Raw genomic sequence first — 16,492 nt, forward strand, 5'->3', positions numbered from 1 at the left:
TTGTGCTCCAACCCCCTTGATAAAGGTTAACATTCCATTTGCCTCCCTATTTGCTTGCTGCATCTGCATGTTAACTTTGATTCATGTGCAAGGATCCCCAAACCCCTCTGATTACCAACATTTACTAATCTCTCACCTTTTAAAAATATTCTGCTTTTCCATTTTTCCTAACAAAATGAATAATTTCACGCATCCGCACATAATATTCAAATTGCCACCTTCTTGCCCAATCACTTAACTATACTACTTTTCAGCTGCTTTGCATCACAGTTTACTTTCCCACCAGGCTTTGTACTGTTAGCAAACTTGGATATATTATACTCAGTCCTCTCATCTAATAGCTGAGGCCCAAGCACTTTGCGGTACTCCACTAGTTACAGCCTGCCATCCTGAAAATGACTTGTTCATTTCTGCTCTCTGTTTTCTGTCTGTGAACCAATCCTCAATCCATGCTAATATATTTACCCCAACCCAAGAGCCCTAATCTTGTGTAACAATCTCTTGGGTGACACCTTATCAAATGCCTTCTGAAAATACAAACATACTACATCCACTAGTTCCCCATATTTACCTTGCTGGTTGCACCCCCAAAAACTCTAATAGATTCAATTCATTCATTCAATTGATGTGAGCGTCACTTGCACCTGCTGTGGGAGAATCTGCCAGTAACGGATAGGTCTGACTAGCCATCAGCAAGGCCAGTATTTATTGCCCATCCCTAACTGCTCTTGAGAAGGTAGTGGTGAGCTGTTAGGTACAATGTTCCAGATTTGACCCAGTGACAGTGAAGGAACGGTGATATATTTCCAAATCAGGATGATGTGTAACTTGGAGGGGACCTTGCAGGTGGTGGTGTTCCCATGCACCTGCTGCCCTTGTCCTTCTAGGTGGAAGAGGTCAGAGGTTTGGAAGGTACTGTCAAAGAAGCCTTGGTGAGTTGCTGCAGTGCATTTTGTATATGGTACACACTGCAGCCGTCGTGCATGGTGGAGGGAGTCAATACTGAAAGTGGTGAATTGGGTGTCAATCAAGTGGGCTGCTTTGTCCTGGATGGTGTTGAGCTTTTGAGTGTTGTTGCAACTGCACCATCCAGGCAAGAGAAGAGTATTCCATCACACTCCTGACTTTTGGATGGTATAAAGGCTTTGGGGCATCAGGAGCTGAGTTATTCGCCATAGAATTCCCAGCCTCTGACCTGTTCTTGTAGCCACAGGCCGGAATGTTACCTGCCCACTAAATGTGAGGTTGGAGATGGGGCGGGTGTGGAGGGCAGCTGGTGGGGTGGTGGGGTTCGTAAAATTGCAGCAGATTGTCTTTGGCGGGACGTCTGATATTGCTTCCTGATTTTACCAGCAGTAGGAACCTTGGAGGATGGATTTCTGACAAAGGGGCGGTGGGACACCAATTGAGGCATTTAGAAGGCCAATTCTTGGCATTTCTTCACGGACGAAGATTTTGGGAAGTTTGTACTCAGCAGTTGCAGGCCCAGTCCTGGCTAGTCAGGCCTATATGTTGCTGCTGGGGGCAAATGGATCTATTCTTCTCCTCTTTTTCTCTTTCACACTGGTTCTTCGCTCAGTCTCAAAGGTGTCAGTAGCCCTCCTGATGTAACATCTCCAGGCATCAGGATCTATGGCCTGCACTTCCCACTGGCGATGGTCGATGTGGCACACAGAGAGGGACGTCTTCAGGGAGTCCTTGAAATGTTTGCATGGGGCCACACTGTTCCTTTTATCAGTGGTCAGCTCTCCATACAACACAATCTTGGGCAGGCAACTGTCGTCCATCGAGGCAACATGACCCGACCAACGCAGTTAACTTTGCAAGAGAACGGCCTTGATGCTGCTGATGTTGGCTATTTCCAGGGCTTCAATGTTTGTGATGCAGCCCTGCCAGCGGATCTTGAGGATGCTCTGGAGGCAGTGCTGATGGAAGTGCTCTAGAAGGCATACATGACGGCGGTATAGGACCCATGACTCAGCGCTCTACAGAAGGATGGTGAGGACTACGGCTTTGTACACTTCAAGGCCAATTAGTTTTAAGGATCACGGGGATGACGAGGGCTTTGGAGCCTCGCCTGGTGAAGTGAGGCGGCAGGGAGACGGGCAAGGGCAAGGAAGCGGGGTATAAAAACTGGCTTTCCAGGAAAGCCATCGGGAGATCAGGCAAATAATGGCAGGAAGGGTGGTGTGCAAAGTGGCAGACATCAGCAGAAGGAGGGGAGGAGATGCCAGGAGTGAGGTGTATGTGGTTAAGGTCACATAGAGGCAGTGTTACTTGCCTCAAAGAGAGGATTCAGGGGAATATTTGGAGGGTGAGGGTGTCACCCTCACCTAGGATTGAGAGGGATGCCACTTTCCATGGGCCTTATTCACCCAGACTGCATGGCCTCTGCTGAGGAGGAGAGGCACACAGAGGGAGGCAGGTGCAGGCTCAGTTGGGGGCACATAACCAACTTCATAATCATCAAGAGGGCCAGCCTCAGGGTGGGCTCAGTGCAGAAAGGCACAGAGGAGCACGCCAGCAGGCATATGAGCTCAGAAGAGCCTATCCCCAGGAAAGAGTATATTGCTCGAGGCTGAACTTGCTGCAGGTGTCCGAGTGGCAGCGTCTCCGAAGACTGTGGTTCTCCAGGGAGGCCATGAATAATCTCTGCATCATGTTGCATGATGAACTAGGACCCATCAGGATTGGTGGAGACTCAATATCAGTGGCCCTGAAGATCTCAACTTCTACATCTCCAGCTTTTTCCAGGGATCCAGTGGGGACATGTGTGGGATCTGCCAATCTGCATCCCATAGGTGCATCAATGTGGTGACCAATGCCCTATTCAGGAAGGTCGGTGACTGTGTGTGATTCCACATCAATCTGGAGAATCAGCGGAGAGGGCTGTTGGGTTCAGGTCCAATGCTGCATTCCCCCAGGTGCAAGATGTCATCAACTGCATGTATGTAGCCATAAAGGTTCCCATGGACCAGCCAGCGGCCTTTATCAACAGAAAGAGTTTCCACTCGCTCAATGTGCAACTAGTCTGTGACCACCGAATGTGGATCCTACAGGCGTGTGCAAGGTTCCTGGGAAGCAGCCAAGTTGCCTACATACTTCGCCATTCCCAGGTGCCACAGCCTTCCGAAACCCTGCAAGTCTTCAAGGATGGACTCTGGGAGACAAAGGCTACCCACTATAGACATGGCTACTCATGCCTGTGAGGAACCCACATATGGATGCAGAGGAGAGGTACAAAACTTGTCATGGGTCAACTCGAGCAACCATCCAGCCATTGGACTTCTGAAGATGCGATAAAGGAGCCTTGATCAATCCGGTGGAGCCCTTCAGTTTGTCCCAGCCAAGGTCTTGCATATCGTGATGGTCTGCTGTTCATTGCATAAGCGAGCACTGGAGAGGGGGGAGACATTGAACAATGAGGACATTGTTGATTATGATGCCTCCTTCGATGATGAGGATGTGGAGGAGCCAGCTGCCCAGGCGATACAAGATGGGGGACTCCTTGGACCACAGGCAAGGTGCAACGAGATACACGCAAGTGAGGGTCGGGACGCCCTAATACATAACTATTTCCTGTGACTCTTCTGCCCTTTCAGAAAGATTCCACTAAAGCCTTATCTTGAATCAACCCTGCTGTCGCATTCTTCATTTGGCTGTCCATTGCCTAGGTTCACATCGCATAGTGACGAGTCTGAGGAGCTCAACGGATGTGGCTTAGTCCACTGCTTCCAACCCCTTGAGGAAGGAAGGATGTAGATGTGATCCTACAGTGCACCAAGAATTAAAATGAGAAGCAGGAGGATTGAGCAAAAGATTTATTGAGGCGCATAACAGAAAGGAAAGTTACGAACATATGAATTCAGAGCAGAAGTAGGCCATTCGGTCCCTCGAGCCTGCTCTGCTATTCAATAAGATCATGGCTGATCTGTTTGTCTTTCATCTAGATATTTAAATCACCCAGGACCGCCAAGTGCAGCTAAGTGCTCCTCCTATCTCCCTTACGGGTGCTCCTGCGTGGTGCTTCTCCTGCACTTTCAGCTGAGGTGCAGGAAGGTTGCTGATTGTGCTGCCCCATGGCTTGGGATGCGTTGGCTGTTGTCCTCTGGCTGCCTAAGGCCTGGAGGGCCCCGGCATGCTGAGCAGGAACCTGCTCCTTTGTTACGGTTACTGGAGCTGGTGTCACTGGCAGAGGGATGAGGAGCCACCGTCCACTCCAGGAGTGCTCTGAGAGGAGCCCTCAGAAGCCGAAGGCAGCAACTCCTCCTCCCTTGCAAGGCGCACTTATACCTCCCTGCTGACTTGAGAAGGATGAGGACCTGGTGGAGAATCCAGGTGCCTCATCCCCCTCTCACCTTGCCACTGCTGCATTGAGCTCATGGCCAAGGTGATGGGACATAGGTCTGTATGTATCTCCAGCATCCACTGACTGGTGTGCTGGATATGCTTCTCCATAAGTGTCATCAATCTCGACATGGAGGAAGCCAAACATGCACCCATCAGAGACAACACAGCACTCATAGCTTGGATGGACTCCTCCATCGTCTGCACATGAGTGCGCATAGCCTCTGGAAGCTCCGCCAGATGTTCCATCACCTCTTGCTGAAGCTGAAGCTGTTGCCGTGTCACTGCAGACTCCAAAGGCACGTCATTAGCCTGGGGTTCAGGATGGGCCTGGCCTCCTAGAGTCCTCCGACTGTCAGCGGCCTTGGCTGTCACAGAGTCCGTCAGCTGCTTGGGTGTGTCTGTGTTGTGCTCACCAGCTTGTGATCCTGAATCTAATCGTGATGCATACCCACCCACATGATGGTGGAAAGTGCAGGGAAATGATGTGACGCTGCACTCTCCGTGGATCATTACTCCTCTTCAGAGGTGGCCAGCTGTCCCCCAGTCTCTCAATGTCTTCTGCCTTGGCTTGTCCCTGACCTGCATGAAAGAACATAAACATGCAAGGATTAAAGGCCTCCCATTTTCTTATCCCAGTCATGCTTACTGTGGATTTCCATGTGTCCAGCATTGGTCACATGGCGACTATGCCTTCTGTGTGCCAGATGCACCCTTGTGCAGCCATACCCGTTGACTGATCCTCTTGGGCTGGCATTCCTGTCTCGCTTCAGCAATAGCATGGTTACCCTGGTGGCCTGCCAACTCCAAGGCCTCCTCCTTCATGGGGTGAGGATGTGGAGGTACAGCATTCCTTCACCAGTCTTGGCCCTCTCTTTAATGCTCTGTGCCATCGTTTCCTGGAGACTGTTAGTCTGCCCATGGAGATAAGCATAAAGCCTATTACGGTGGTGGCCCAGTGGATCATGATGGGGGCACACGGATGCCACCTGAATATGGTTACTCTTGAGGGACCTTGTGGGGGTCAGGGAACACAGAAGAACATGAATCACCAAAGGCAGACATGCCTCTGACAGGACATGGTGCTGCCTGAATGCCTTGCCACCGACTGCGCAGTCACTCTCTCAGCACCAAGTCAACCCTCTTGTAATACCAGCCCCAAAGGGAAAGTAGGTATGGAGTGCTCACCTTGACAGACCAAATGAGGCCATTGACATGCTTCTGGCACTGGATCCAGGTTCTTGGGGTGACCCCAGGGCTGCTGACCTCCTCCATCCTGCCAATCTCCATCCAGGCTTGCTTGGTCAGAGTGGCTCTCTCCTCATCCCTTCCCTTGAGAAGAAGACCTTCCGCCTTGCCCTTGCATTCTGGAGGAGAACCTGCAGGGAGGCATTGCTGAACCATGGGTGTTGTCTCCCAGTGAGCTCCTTGGTTCCTTTGAGTCTTGAATGAGCAGCAGCAGCAGGATGGTTGACGGCAGCTTTGGCAAGTGCCCCCAGGCAGCAGCAACAGCTTACACCAAGACAACAGGAACAGGAAGGACTGCTTTATTCATGCAGGAATGAATGCAGGGCTGGCATCCCTTTAAATATGGTGCCAGCACCTGCTGCGTCGCCAACTGATGCCGACCTCACAGTCTCCTTTCCCGCCTCAGGCTCTGGATTGGATGGCTCCTGTGCCTTTCGCTCATTAATTGGATGACCCCGCGCCATGCGCTCTTTAATTGGCCAGCTGTCGCCTAACACAATAACGGAAATGGCACCCACTTTCGATGCTGTGGCTGTGACCCAGGGCATCACCACAATATTTATATGGCTGGTCCAGCTAAGCTTCTGCTCAATGCTAAACCCTAGGATTTTGATGGTGAGGCTGTTAAACGTTGAGGGGAGATGGTTAGATTCGCTCTTATTGGAGATGGTCATTGCCTGTCACTTGTGCAGCGTGAATGTTACTTGCCGCTTATCAGCACAAGCCTGAATGTTGTCCAGGTCTTGCTGCATGCATGCATGGACTGCTTCAGTATTTGAGGAGTTAAGAATGGTATTGAATATTGTGCAATCATCAGCAATCATCCCCACCTCTGACCTTATGATTGAGGGAAGTTCATTGATGAACCAGCTGAAGCTGGTTTGGCAGAGGACACTACCCTGAGGAACTTCTGAAGTGATGTCCTGGGGCTGAGATAATTGGCCTCCAACAACCACAACTATCTTTCTTTGTGTTAAATTTGATTGCAGCAAGTGGAGATTTTTCCCCTCGATTCCCATTGACTTCAATTTTGCTAGGGCACCTTGATGCCTCACTTGGTCAAATGCTGCTTTGATATAAAGGGCAGTCACTCTCGTCTTAACTCTGGCATTCAGCTCTTTTGTCCATGTTTGGACCAAGACTGTAATGAGGTCTGAAGCTGAGTGCCACAAGCAAAACCCAATTTGGGCATCAGTGAGCATATTATTGATGAGTAAAAGTACAAAGAGAACAAAGAACAAAGAACAGTACAGCACAGGAACAGGCCATTCGACCCTCCAAGCCTGCGCCGATCTTGATGCCTGTCTAAACGAAAACCTTCTGCACTTCTGGGGACCGTATCCCTCTATTCCCATCCTATTCATGTATTTGTCAAGATGCCTCTTAAACGTCGCTATCGTACCTGCTTCCACCACCTCCCCTGACAGCAAGTTCCAGGCACTCACCACCCTCTGTGTAAAGAACTTGCCTCGCACATCCCCTCTAAACTTTGCCCTTCACACCTTAAACCTATTCCCCTAGTAACTGACTCTTCCACCCTGGGAAAAAGCTTCTGACTATCCAGTCTGTCCATGCCGCTCATAACTTTGTAAACCTCTATCATGTCGCCCCTCCATCTCCGTCGTTCCAGTGAAAACAATCCGAATTTATCCAACCTCTCCTCATAGCCAATACCCTGCAGACCAGGCAACATCCTGGTAAAAACAAGAAATGCTGGAACCACTCAGCAGGTCTGGCAGCATCTGTGAAAAGAGAAGCAGAGTTAACGTTTCGGGTCAGTGACCCTTCTTTGGAACATCCTGGTAAACCTCTTCTGTACCCTCTCCAAAGCCTCCACATCCTTCTGGTAGTGTGGCGACCAGAATTGCACGCAATATTCTAAGTGTGGCCTAACTAAGGTTCTGTACAGCTTAAATGTGGCCTAACTAAGGTTCTGTACAGCTTGATAACACTGTCAATGACACTTACCCTTAGTTTTCTGATGATTGGGAGTGGACTAATGGGGCAGTAATTGGCTGGATTGGATATATCCTGATTTTTGTGGACAGAACATAACTGGGCAATTTTCCACATTGGTGGGCAGATGCCAGTTGTTGTAGCGGTACTGGAACAGCTCGGCTAAGGGCACAGCTAGTTCTGGAGCACAAGTCTTCAGCACTACATCATGGAAGTTGTCAGGGCCCAGAGTCTTTGCTGCATCCAGGGCGCTTATCTGTTAGTTGATATCATGTGGAGTGGATCGAACTGGCTGAAGACTGGCATCTGTTATGCCGGGGATCTCAGGTGGAGTCCGCGATGAATAATCCACTTAGCACTTCTGGCTGAAGATGGTTGCAATGTCTCAGCCTTGTCTTTTGCAGTGATGTGCTAGTCTCCCCCATCATTGAGGAGGAGAATCCATGAACCACCCGATCCTCTGGTTAGTTGTTTAATAGTCCATCACTATTCATGATGGGATGTGATCAGACGGCAGAACTTTCATCATATCTGTTGTTTGTGGGATCGCTTTGCTCTGTCTGGAACATGCTGCTAAAATAATTTAGAATGCATGTAGTCCTGTGTTGTAGCTTCACCAGATTGACATCTCATTTTTAGGATGCCTGCTGTTCCTGGCACGCCCTCCACACTCCTCATTAAATCAGGGTAGGTCCCCTGGCTTGATGGTAATGGTAGCGTGAGGGATAGGCCAGATTGTGGTTGAATACAATTTTGTTGCTGCTGATGGCCCAGTTTGAGCTGCTAGATCGGTTCTGAATCTATTCCATTTAGCACAATAGTAGTGCCACACAACGTAATTGTGGGTGTCCTCAGAGTGAAGAAAGGACTTTGTCTCCCTACGGATTGTACAGTGGTCATTTCTACCAATACTGTCATGGACATTGACATCTGTCACAGTTATTGGTGAGGATAAGGTCAAGTAGATTTTTCCTTCTTGTTGGTTCTCTTACCACCTGCCCAGTCTGGCAGAGGCACTGGCCACAATCTTCCAAACCTCCTTAGATACAGCGGTGTTTCCAGAGGACTGGAGAATTGCAAATGCGACACCCTTGTTCAAGAAAGGGTGTAAGGATGATCCAGCAACTACAAGCCAGTCAGATTAACCTCAGTGGTGGGATAGCTTTTAGAAACAATAATTCAGGACAAAATTAACATTCACTTGGACAAATGTGGATTAGTTAAGGAAAACCAGCATGGATTTGTTAAGGGGAAATCATGTTTAACTAACATGCTTTTGATGAGGAAACAGAAAGGGTTGATGAGGGTAATGCAATTGATATAGTGTACATGAACTTTCAAAAGGCTTTGATAAAAAGTGCCATGTGACAGTTTGTTGGCAAAGTTAGAGCCCATGGAATAAAAGGGATAGTAGCAGCATGGACATGAGGTTGGATGAGTGACAGGAAACAGAGAATAGTGGTGAACAGTGGTTTTTTGGACAAGAGGAAGGTATATAGTGGGGTTCCCCAGAGGTCTTTGTTAGGACCCCAGTGTTTCCTGATATTTATTAATGACCCAGATGAGGGTGGACAGGGCACAATTTGTAGATGATGCAAAGCTTAGAAGTATTGCAAACTGTGAGGAGGAAAGTAATAAAGTTCCAGAGGACATAGACAGGCTGGTGGAATGGGCGAACAAGTGACAGATGAAATTTAATGCAGAAAAATGTGAAGTGATTCATTTTGATAGGAAGAACAAGGAGAAGCAATATAAAATAAACGGTACAATTCTAAGGGGGTCCTGGAACAGTGGGAACATGTGTACAAATCATTGAAGGTGGCAGAGCAGGTTGAGAAAGTAGTTAATAAAGCATTTGGAATCCTGGATTTTATAAGTAAGGGCATAGAGCACAAAAGCAAGGAAGTTATGATAAACTTGTATAAAGCAATGCTTTGGCCTCAACTGGAGTATTATGTCCAGTTCTGGGCAACCCTCCCTAGGAGATGTGAAGGCATTAGAGAGGGTGCAGAAAAGATTCATGAGAATGGTTCCAGGGATGAGGGATAGATTGGAGAAGCTGGGTTTGTTCTCCTTGCAGAAGAGAAGATTAAGAGGAGATTTGATGGAGGTGTTCAAAATCATGAGGAGTCTGGACAGAGTAACTGGGAGAAACTGTTCCGGTTGGCAGAAGGATCGAGAACCAGAGGGCACCGATTTAAGCTGATTGGCAAAAGAAGCAACTGTGACAAGAGGTAAACCTTTTTATGCAGCAAGTGGTTAGGATCTGGAATACACTGCCTGAGAGTGTATTGGAGGCATTTCAATCATGACTTTCAAAAGAGAATTGTACAATTAAATGAAGAGGAAACAATTGATGGAGAAAAGATGAGGGATTAGGGTTAGGTGAGCTGCTCATACAGAGAGTTGGCACAGACACAATGGGCTGAATGGCCTCCTTCTGTGCTGTAACCATGCTATGATTCTATATGCCCTTCAGGACTTGGCCAGATCAATCAATAGTGGTGCTATACATTGAAGGCCCCAACCCAGAGTACATTTTGTGTCCTTGCTAGGCTCAGTGCTTCTTCCAAGTAGTGTTCAACATGGAGGAGCACTGATTCATCAGCTGAAGAAGGATGGAAAGTGGTAATCAGCACAATGTTTCCTTACCCATATTTGGCCTGATGACAGTGGACTTCATGGGTCCAGAGTCAATGTTGAGGCCTCTCAGGACCACTCCCTTCTGACTGTATACCACTGTGCCGCCACCTGTGGTGGTCTGTCCTGCTGGTGGGACAGGACATACCCAGGGATGGTGATGGAGGAGTCTGGGGCATTGGCTATAATGCCACAAGAGTATAACTGTGTCAGGATGTTGATTGAGCAGTTTGAGACAGCTCTCCCAATTTTGGCACAAGTCCTCAGGTGCGAATGAGGGGAACTTTGCAGGGTCGACTGGGCACTGTATACCTTTGTTGTGTCCGGTGCCTAGGTTGATACTGGGTGGTCCTTGGTTTTATTCTTATTAGAGGTTTTTTGTAGCGGTTAAATGGCTTGCTAGGCCATTTCAGAGGGCAGTTAAAAGTCAACCACATCGCTGTGGGTCTGGAGTCACGTATAGACCAGACAAGGTAAGAACAGAAGATTGGTTTCCCTAAAGGACATTTTTAACCAGATGGGTTTTTATGACAATCTAATAGTATAATGGTCATCATTACTGATATTAGTTGTTATAAAATTCCAGATATATTTACTTAACTGAATTTAAATCCCTCAGTTGCCATGATGGGATTTGAACTGATGTCTCTGGGCCAAGTCTCTGGTTATGTGCCCAGTGACATATGCGACTGTTACTGTAGATTTGACAAGCATGATTTTTCTTTCATAAAACCATGTTGACTCTACCTAATCATATAGTGATTTTCCAAGAGCTCTGTTACCATGTCCTTAATAATAAATTAATATTTTCATTACTACTAATGACAGGCTAACTGGCCTATAGTTCCCTGTTTCCTCTCTCTCCTTTCTTGAATCACAGGGTTACATTTGCTACCTTCCAATCCATGGGGGCCATTCTAGAATCTAGGGAACTCTGGAAGATTATAACCAATGCATCCACTATCGCTGTAGCCACCTCTATTAAAATCCTAGGATGTAAGTCATCAGTGTTGTGTTTACGCTGGGTCACTGGGTTTAATTTTGATATCCGATTTAACTCTGAGCAATGCAGGTATCACACTGCATTAAATAACCAACTGGTTTATTTAAAGCACATTAACATTAACTATAAAAGTCTTACATATTTTGGCACATGTCTTAACAGCAGCCTATGTTCAGTCAGACAGGTTCAAAATGTCTCCCGGAAGATTCCAGAAATCTCCCACAATTCCACCCTACTCTCTAACTCCACCCAGAAATTTAAGCAATCAAACTGTTCAGTCAAACAGTATAATCAGGTCCAGGGGATTTGTTGGTGTCTAGGCTCATTAATTATTTCAGTAAGTTTTCTTTGCTAATATTAATTACTTTATGTTTGTAACTCTCATTAGACCCTTAATTCAGCACTATTTCTCGTATTTTTTGTGTCTTCTACTGTGAAGACAGGCACCAAATATTTGTTTAATGTCTCTGCCAGAAATACTCAGCAGTTCCAGCTGCGTCTGTGTAGAGAGAAACAGTTAATGTTTCAGGTGTTCTGATGAAGGGTCACCGACCTGAAGCATTAACTCTGTTTCTCTCTACGCAAGTGCCGCTGGACCTGCTGAGTATTTCCAGCACTTCCTGTTCTCATTCCATATTTTAATTTCTCCTGTCTCTGCCTTTAAGGAACCCAAGTTTATATTTGTACTCACTTCCTTTTTACATACTTGTGGAAGCTCTTAACAATGTGTTTTCTTGCTAGTTTGCTCTTATTCTATTTTCTTCCGCTTTACCTATGTCTTGGTTATCCTTCATTGATTTTTTAAATCTTCCCAATCCTCACCTTTACTACCCTTTTTTGGCAAAATTGTAAGCCTCTTTTAACACAATACAATCCTTAACTTCTCTAGTTAGCCATGGTTGTATCATTTTTGCAGTGGCGTTTTTATTCCTCAGATGATTATATATTCATTGAGAGTAATGAATTATTTCTTCAAACATTTGGCATCTACTATCATATCTTTCAATCTAATTTTCCAATCTACCTTAGCCAATTCGGATTGGAAGTGCCTGTCATTCAGGCTGTATGGGTGCCATTCAGCATCCAAAATGAAGCTGCATCACTGTGCACACTTTTGGGGCGAGTCACGCCAGATTGGTGCGGCCATTAAGGTGGGTGCAGTGAACTGCCGCTGGAAGTATACAGGGCAGGCAAATCGAGATGTTAATTAGTGTGCAATGCTGATTTGATGCCAGCAGTGCCATTTTGGAGCTCAATGCTCCAACTAACACCCTCTCTTATCCTTGCACAGCTGAACATGCGTCAGCAGCAGGAATGACCCCTTACCAGTGCTAATTAAAGGGATTATCAACTCCTCACAACATAATTGCTGTTCTTTGTATAGTTGCTTAAAGTTGCCAAAGTCTATAGGGAGTGGTATGGAAGGTGCTTAAAGGATTTTTTTGCTGACTTCAAAGCTTCTGTGTAAACCAGTTTCTCCCAAACATCGGTGCACTAGTAGGCATTCCCCTTGGTATACAACAAAGACAGGAAGAATAAACAGAGGGTACGCAGAGCAGGACAAGCTGCTGGAAGAGGAAGAAGGAGGAGGGGGAGAAGGGCACTCAACAGGAGGCCATATCTATCCAGGGTATTCAGGGAGCAATTCTCCCACCTGAACCTCAGTGAGGAACAATGTGTAAGACTTCTATGCTTCAGTAAGGATGCCCTCACTGAACTCTGATAGCTGCTGCAGTCACAACAGCAGGGCGAGGACTGCATTACCAATGGTTGTGAAGGTAACTGTGGTCATGAACATTTCAAACTAAAATTTATAAGCGAAATCATTCCATATTACATAAAAAGTCAACTTATCACTCTTGTGCATTCCCTTAGTACCTGCTTTCCATGTGCCTTTGCCTGGCCTAGCGATCCTACGGTGGAGACTACAGATGGTCTTGGAGGTCGACCGCAGGCAGCTCTGGGCCTAGAAGGACCAACTGCACCATCTCAGCTGGTTGGTTGACAGGCAAGGGCTCTGGTGAAGTGGCAGTGGTGGGAGGATGAATGCTGTCTTCTTGAGAGAGGACAGTAGGTTCGTGCTCAATGAAAACACTGTCACTCACCCGGGACAGAGCCTCAGTGATCCTAGTAATCTTTTGGAGGGTAGATTGCTGGACTGCTGTGAACAGTGATATTCGGAGTCATGATGGCAGTAGTCTGAGCTTGCATGGTAGCAGTCTGCAGCGCTCAGACTTCTGGTGGAAGCTGCATCTGCTGCAACAGAAGCTGAAATATTGGCCATCAAACACTGCATCATGGTTGGGTCCATAAGTGTTCTGATGAAGGTGGTCACCATTTCCATGCTGCAAAATTTTGGCTCTAAGCTCTGTGCTAAACTCTCTGGCAAGTTGGTGCTGGACTCCTCCATTGTCCTTGACTGACCACAGAATTTCTGGCAGGCTTCTCAATGTAGCAAGCATTTTGATGTGCATTGTATACCCATTAGCCTTCATCTGTACGCTGCCCTATCAAAATTCTCTTCTTAGTCATCTGCAGCAGAACCCGTGTGTGACCTCGTCCTCCAGTGAGCTGGCACTTGCACTATCCATGTTCCATGCCCTTGCTGCGGGTCACTCTTTCCCAGTGTCTCACTACACACAGATTCCACCTCTATGCTATCCCCTAAATTATGCGCAGTGTCAGTATCCGAGCTGGTGGTTGTGAAATCGTGTGACAGTGCTGTGCCTTCATTATCACTGACTTCCTTGTTGTTCCTGAACTGCCTGGCCAGGCTGCACTTCTTAGTTATCTGAAAGGAAAAAGGCACAGGAGTGAGGTTGTGGTGCAGGAAGGGGGGATAGGTAAGAGGTGCTTGCTTACACCATCGACAGTTTGTAAATCAGAAGAAATTGTTGGATGAGGGGGAGGTGGGATACGAGAAAGAGGAAGAGATATGAGGAAATTGTCATCTTCGAAGGCTTCAGTCCCTCCCACTGGCACCCTAATAGTGGCCAGCGCTGTCTCTTCCATATACAGGCACGCCTGTTCTCTTCTGGTTAGTTTTTGCTGTCTCCGGTTGTGCATCACATTGTCCTACAAGAGAGAGGGATGCGTGTCAACTAGTGTGGTGCTACGTGTTTGGGTGATGTGACTGTCATGGTTGAATAACTGGCAGTGTGTGCAAGCTGTGAGATGTGGGTATGAGGGTTGCAGCAGTGCTAAGTGTGCGAGAGTGCACTGTATCATATGAATGTCAGAATCCTCACTGATAGAAATTGTTGGTAGGTGAGTGAAGGGGTTGTGATGAATTGAGCATTGCCTGACACTAGTGGAGCAGTTGGTCTGATATGGCATTTGAAAATGCATTCACTAACCTTGATCACTTGTGAGGTCATTGAACTTCTTATGCACTTCACCAAGTCTTCGGGACGTGACTCTTGACATTGACTTGAACTGTTTGGCAAGCACTTGGCTACACCTAGCAATTCTTCAAATAAGCAGGCAGCACAAAGTTGGCATGTTGCCTGCATTGCAGTCAATATGCGTGGGAAAATTGCGCATCACGATCCCCGTCCGACTTCAAGTGCTATTGAATTTAACCCACTTCATCTCTTCAGATCCCATTAGTATTGATGTGTTCAATCATATATATGGTAATACAGCAATTTGAGGAAGGTAAGAAACACAATGCTTTGATCATGTAACAAAACTCCAGAAGAATTCCTCAACTTTTCAAAATTTCATCTTGTAACGTCTTAATTTTCTTCAAGTAGGAATTTTCAGATGCACGTAATATTATATTCAGATATATAATTGACAATACTTCATACAAATATACAAATACTGTGTGCAAACTGTGCAGGATTTACATTACATAGGGCACCATGCTTAGCACGTCCCACAATCATTCTTCGAAATAAATCATTTTACCCAGTAGATCAAAGACACCATTTGCTCTTCAATTAAAAATGTACCAAGCCAGTCCACATATTTGTGGCAAGCTGTTGAGTGAAAAGATGTTGAAAGGCAATTTTGACTAAAATGCTCATGGATACACTGTTTATATGTAGGCAGTTCTTGCTTTGAGGGATCTGTGCTTAATAGGGCATGGATTTATATGGCTCCCTTTGATATAACTGATATTGTCCACATTATTTAGACTCTTGATGCCCACATTTGAGGTGTGACTGTTATTCAGATGCTCAAGGCAAACTAACTTATCACTTGGCATTAGAGTTAAGCTCCTTGTCATTGATAACATCTTCAGTGTGGTACAAAACAGTGAAAGAATACTGTGATGTTGTTTAGCTGGCTACACAGAAAATGGCCTCTTGCTCCTGAACTTACACCAGTTCAAAAGCCATGAAGACCAATCAACTTGATCAACATGGCCCACTCCATGCAAGACACCACACGCTCCAACTCAAAGAAATGTGGCGAGGCTGCATTGTGAATGCAGATACCTTTACATATATAATAGTAATACAAGGACCACTGGGGTAGATTTCCAATTTGCAGCCTGGGTATGAAACTGCCATTGTTAGAGATTACAATTAAGAACTCGCGATAGAATCCATTTATATTAATTATAATTGTAAATGTATTTACAACAATGAAGGGGTTTGATAGGATAAATGCAGAGAAGATGTTTCTACTTATGGAAAATCCAAAACTAGGGGCTATAAATATAAGACACAGTCACTAATAAATCATATGTGGAATTCAGAAGAAACCTCTTTACTCAGAGAGTGGTTAGAATGTGGAACTTGCTACCATATGGAGTAGTTGAGGCAAATGGCATAGATGTCTTTAAGGATAAGCCAGGTAAACACATGAGGGAGAAAGGAATAGAAGGATAAAACTGACAAGGTGAGATGCAATAGGATCAGTGGAGGCTCATGTGGAACATAAACACCAGGATAGACCAGAACAAATTCCTGTTTCTGTGCTGCATATTCTACGTAAAATTAATTAATTAAGCTGATAGAAGAACAGATTGGATGGAAAACTTTAGGAAAGAGGTGCAAAGTTTTTCAATTTAATAGCTGATGGTACAACAGATGTTGCCACCAAACAACAAATTGCACCTGCTGTGTAACATGTACATCAGAATAAAGATGGACAGGCAGGAATTTGTTAAGACTCGATTGATTTCAAGGAAGCCGTTAATACAGCAGAGAGTAGTCTTTGAGATGTTTTCCTGTAGCAATTGACAGCATGGGGCATTGATAAACAATTTGTGTGAGCATGAGCCGGTGATGGAGGCAGCAATATGAGCATTAGGTTCAATGATATTCAGGCAAAAATCAATGCAGT

This window comes from Heterodontus francisci, chromosome 24, assembly GCF_036365525.1.
Source record: "Heterodontus francisci isolate sHetFra1 chromosome 24, sHetFra1.hap1, whole genome shotgun sequence".
NCBI lineage: Eukaryota > Metazoa > Chordata > Chondrichthyes > Heterodontiformes > Heterodontidae > Heterodontus > Heterodontus francisci.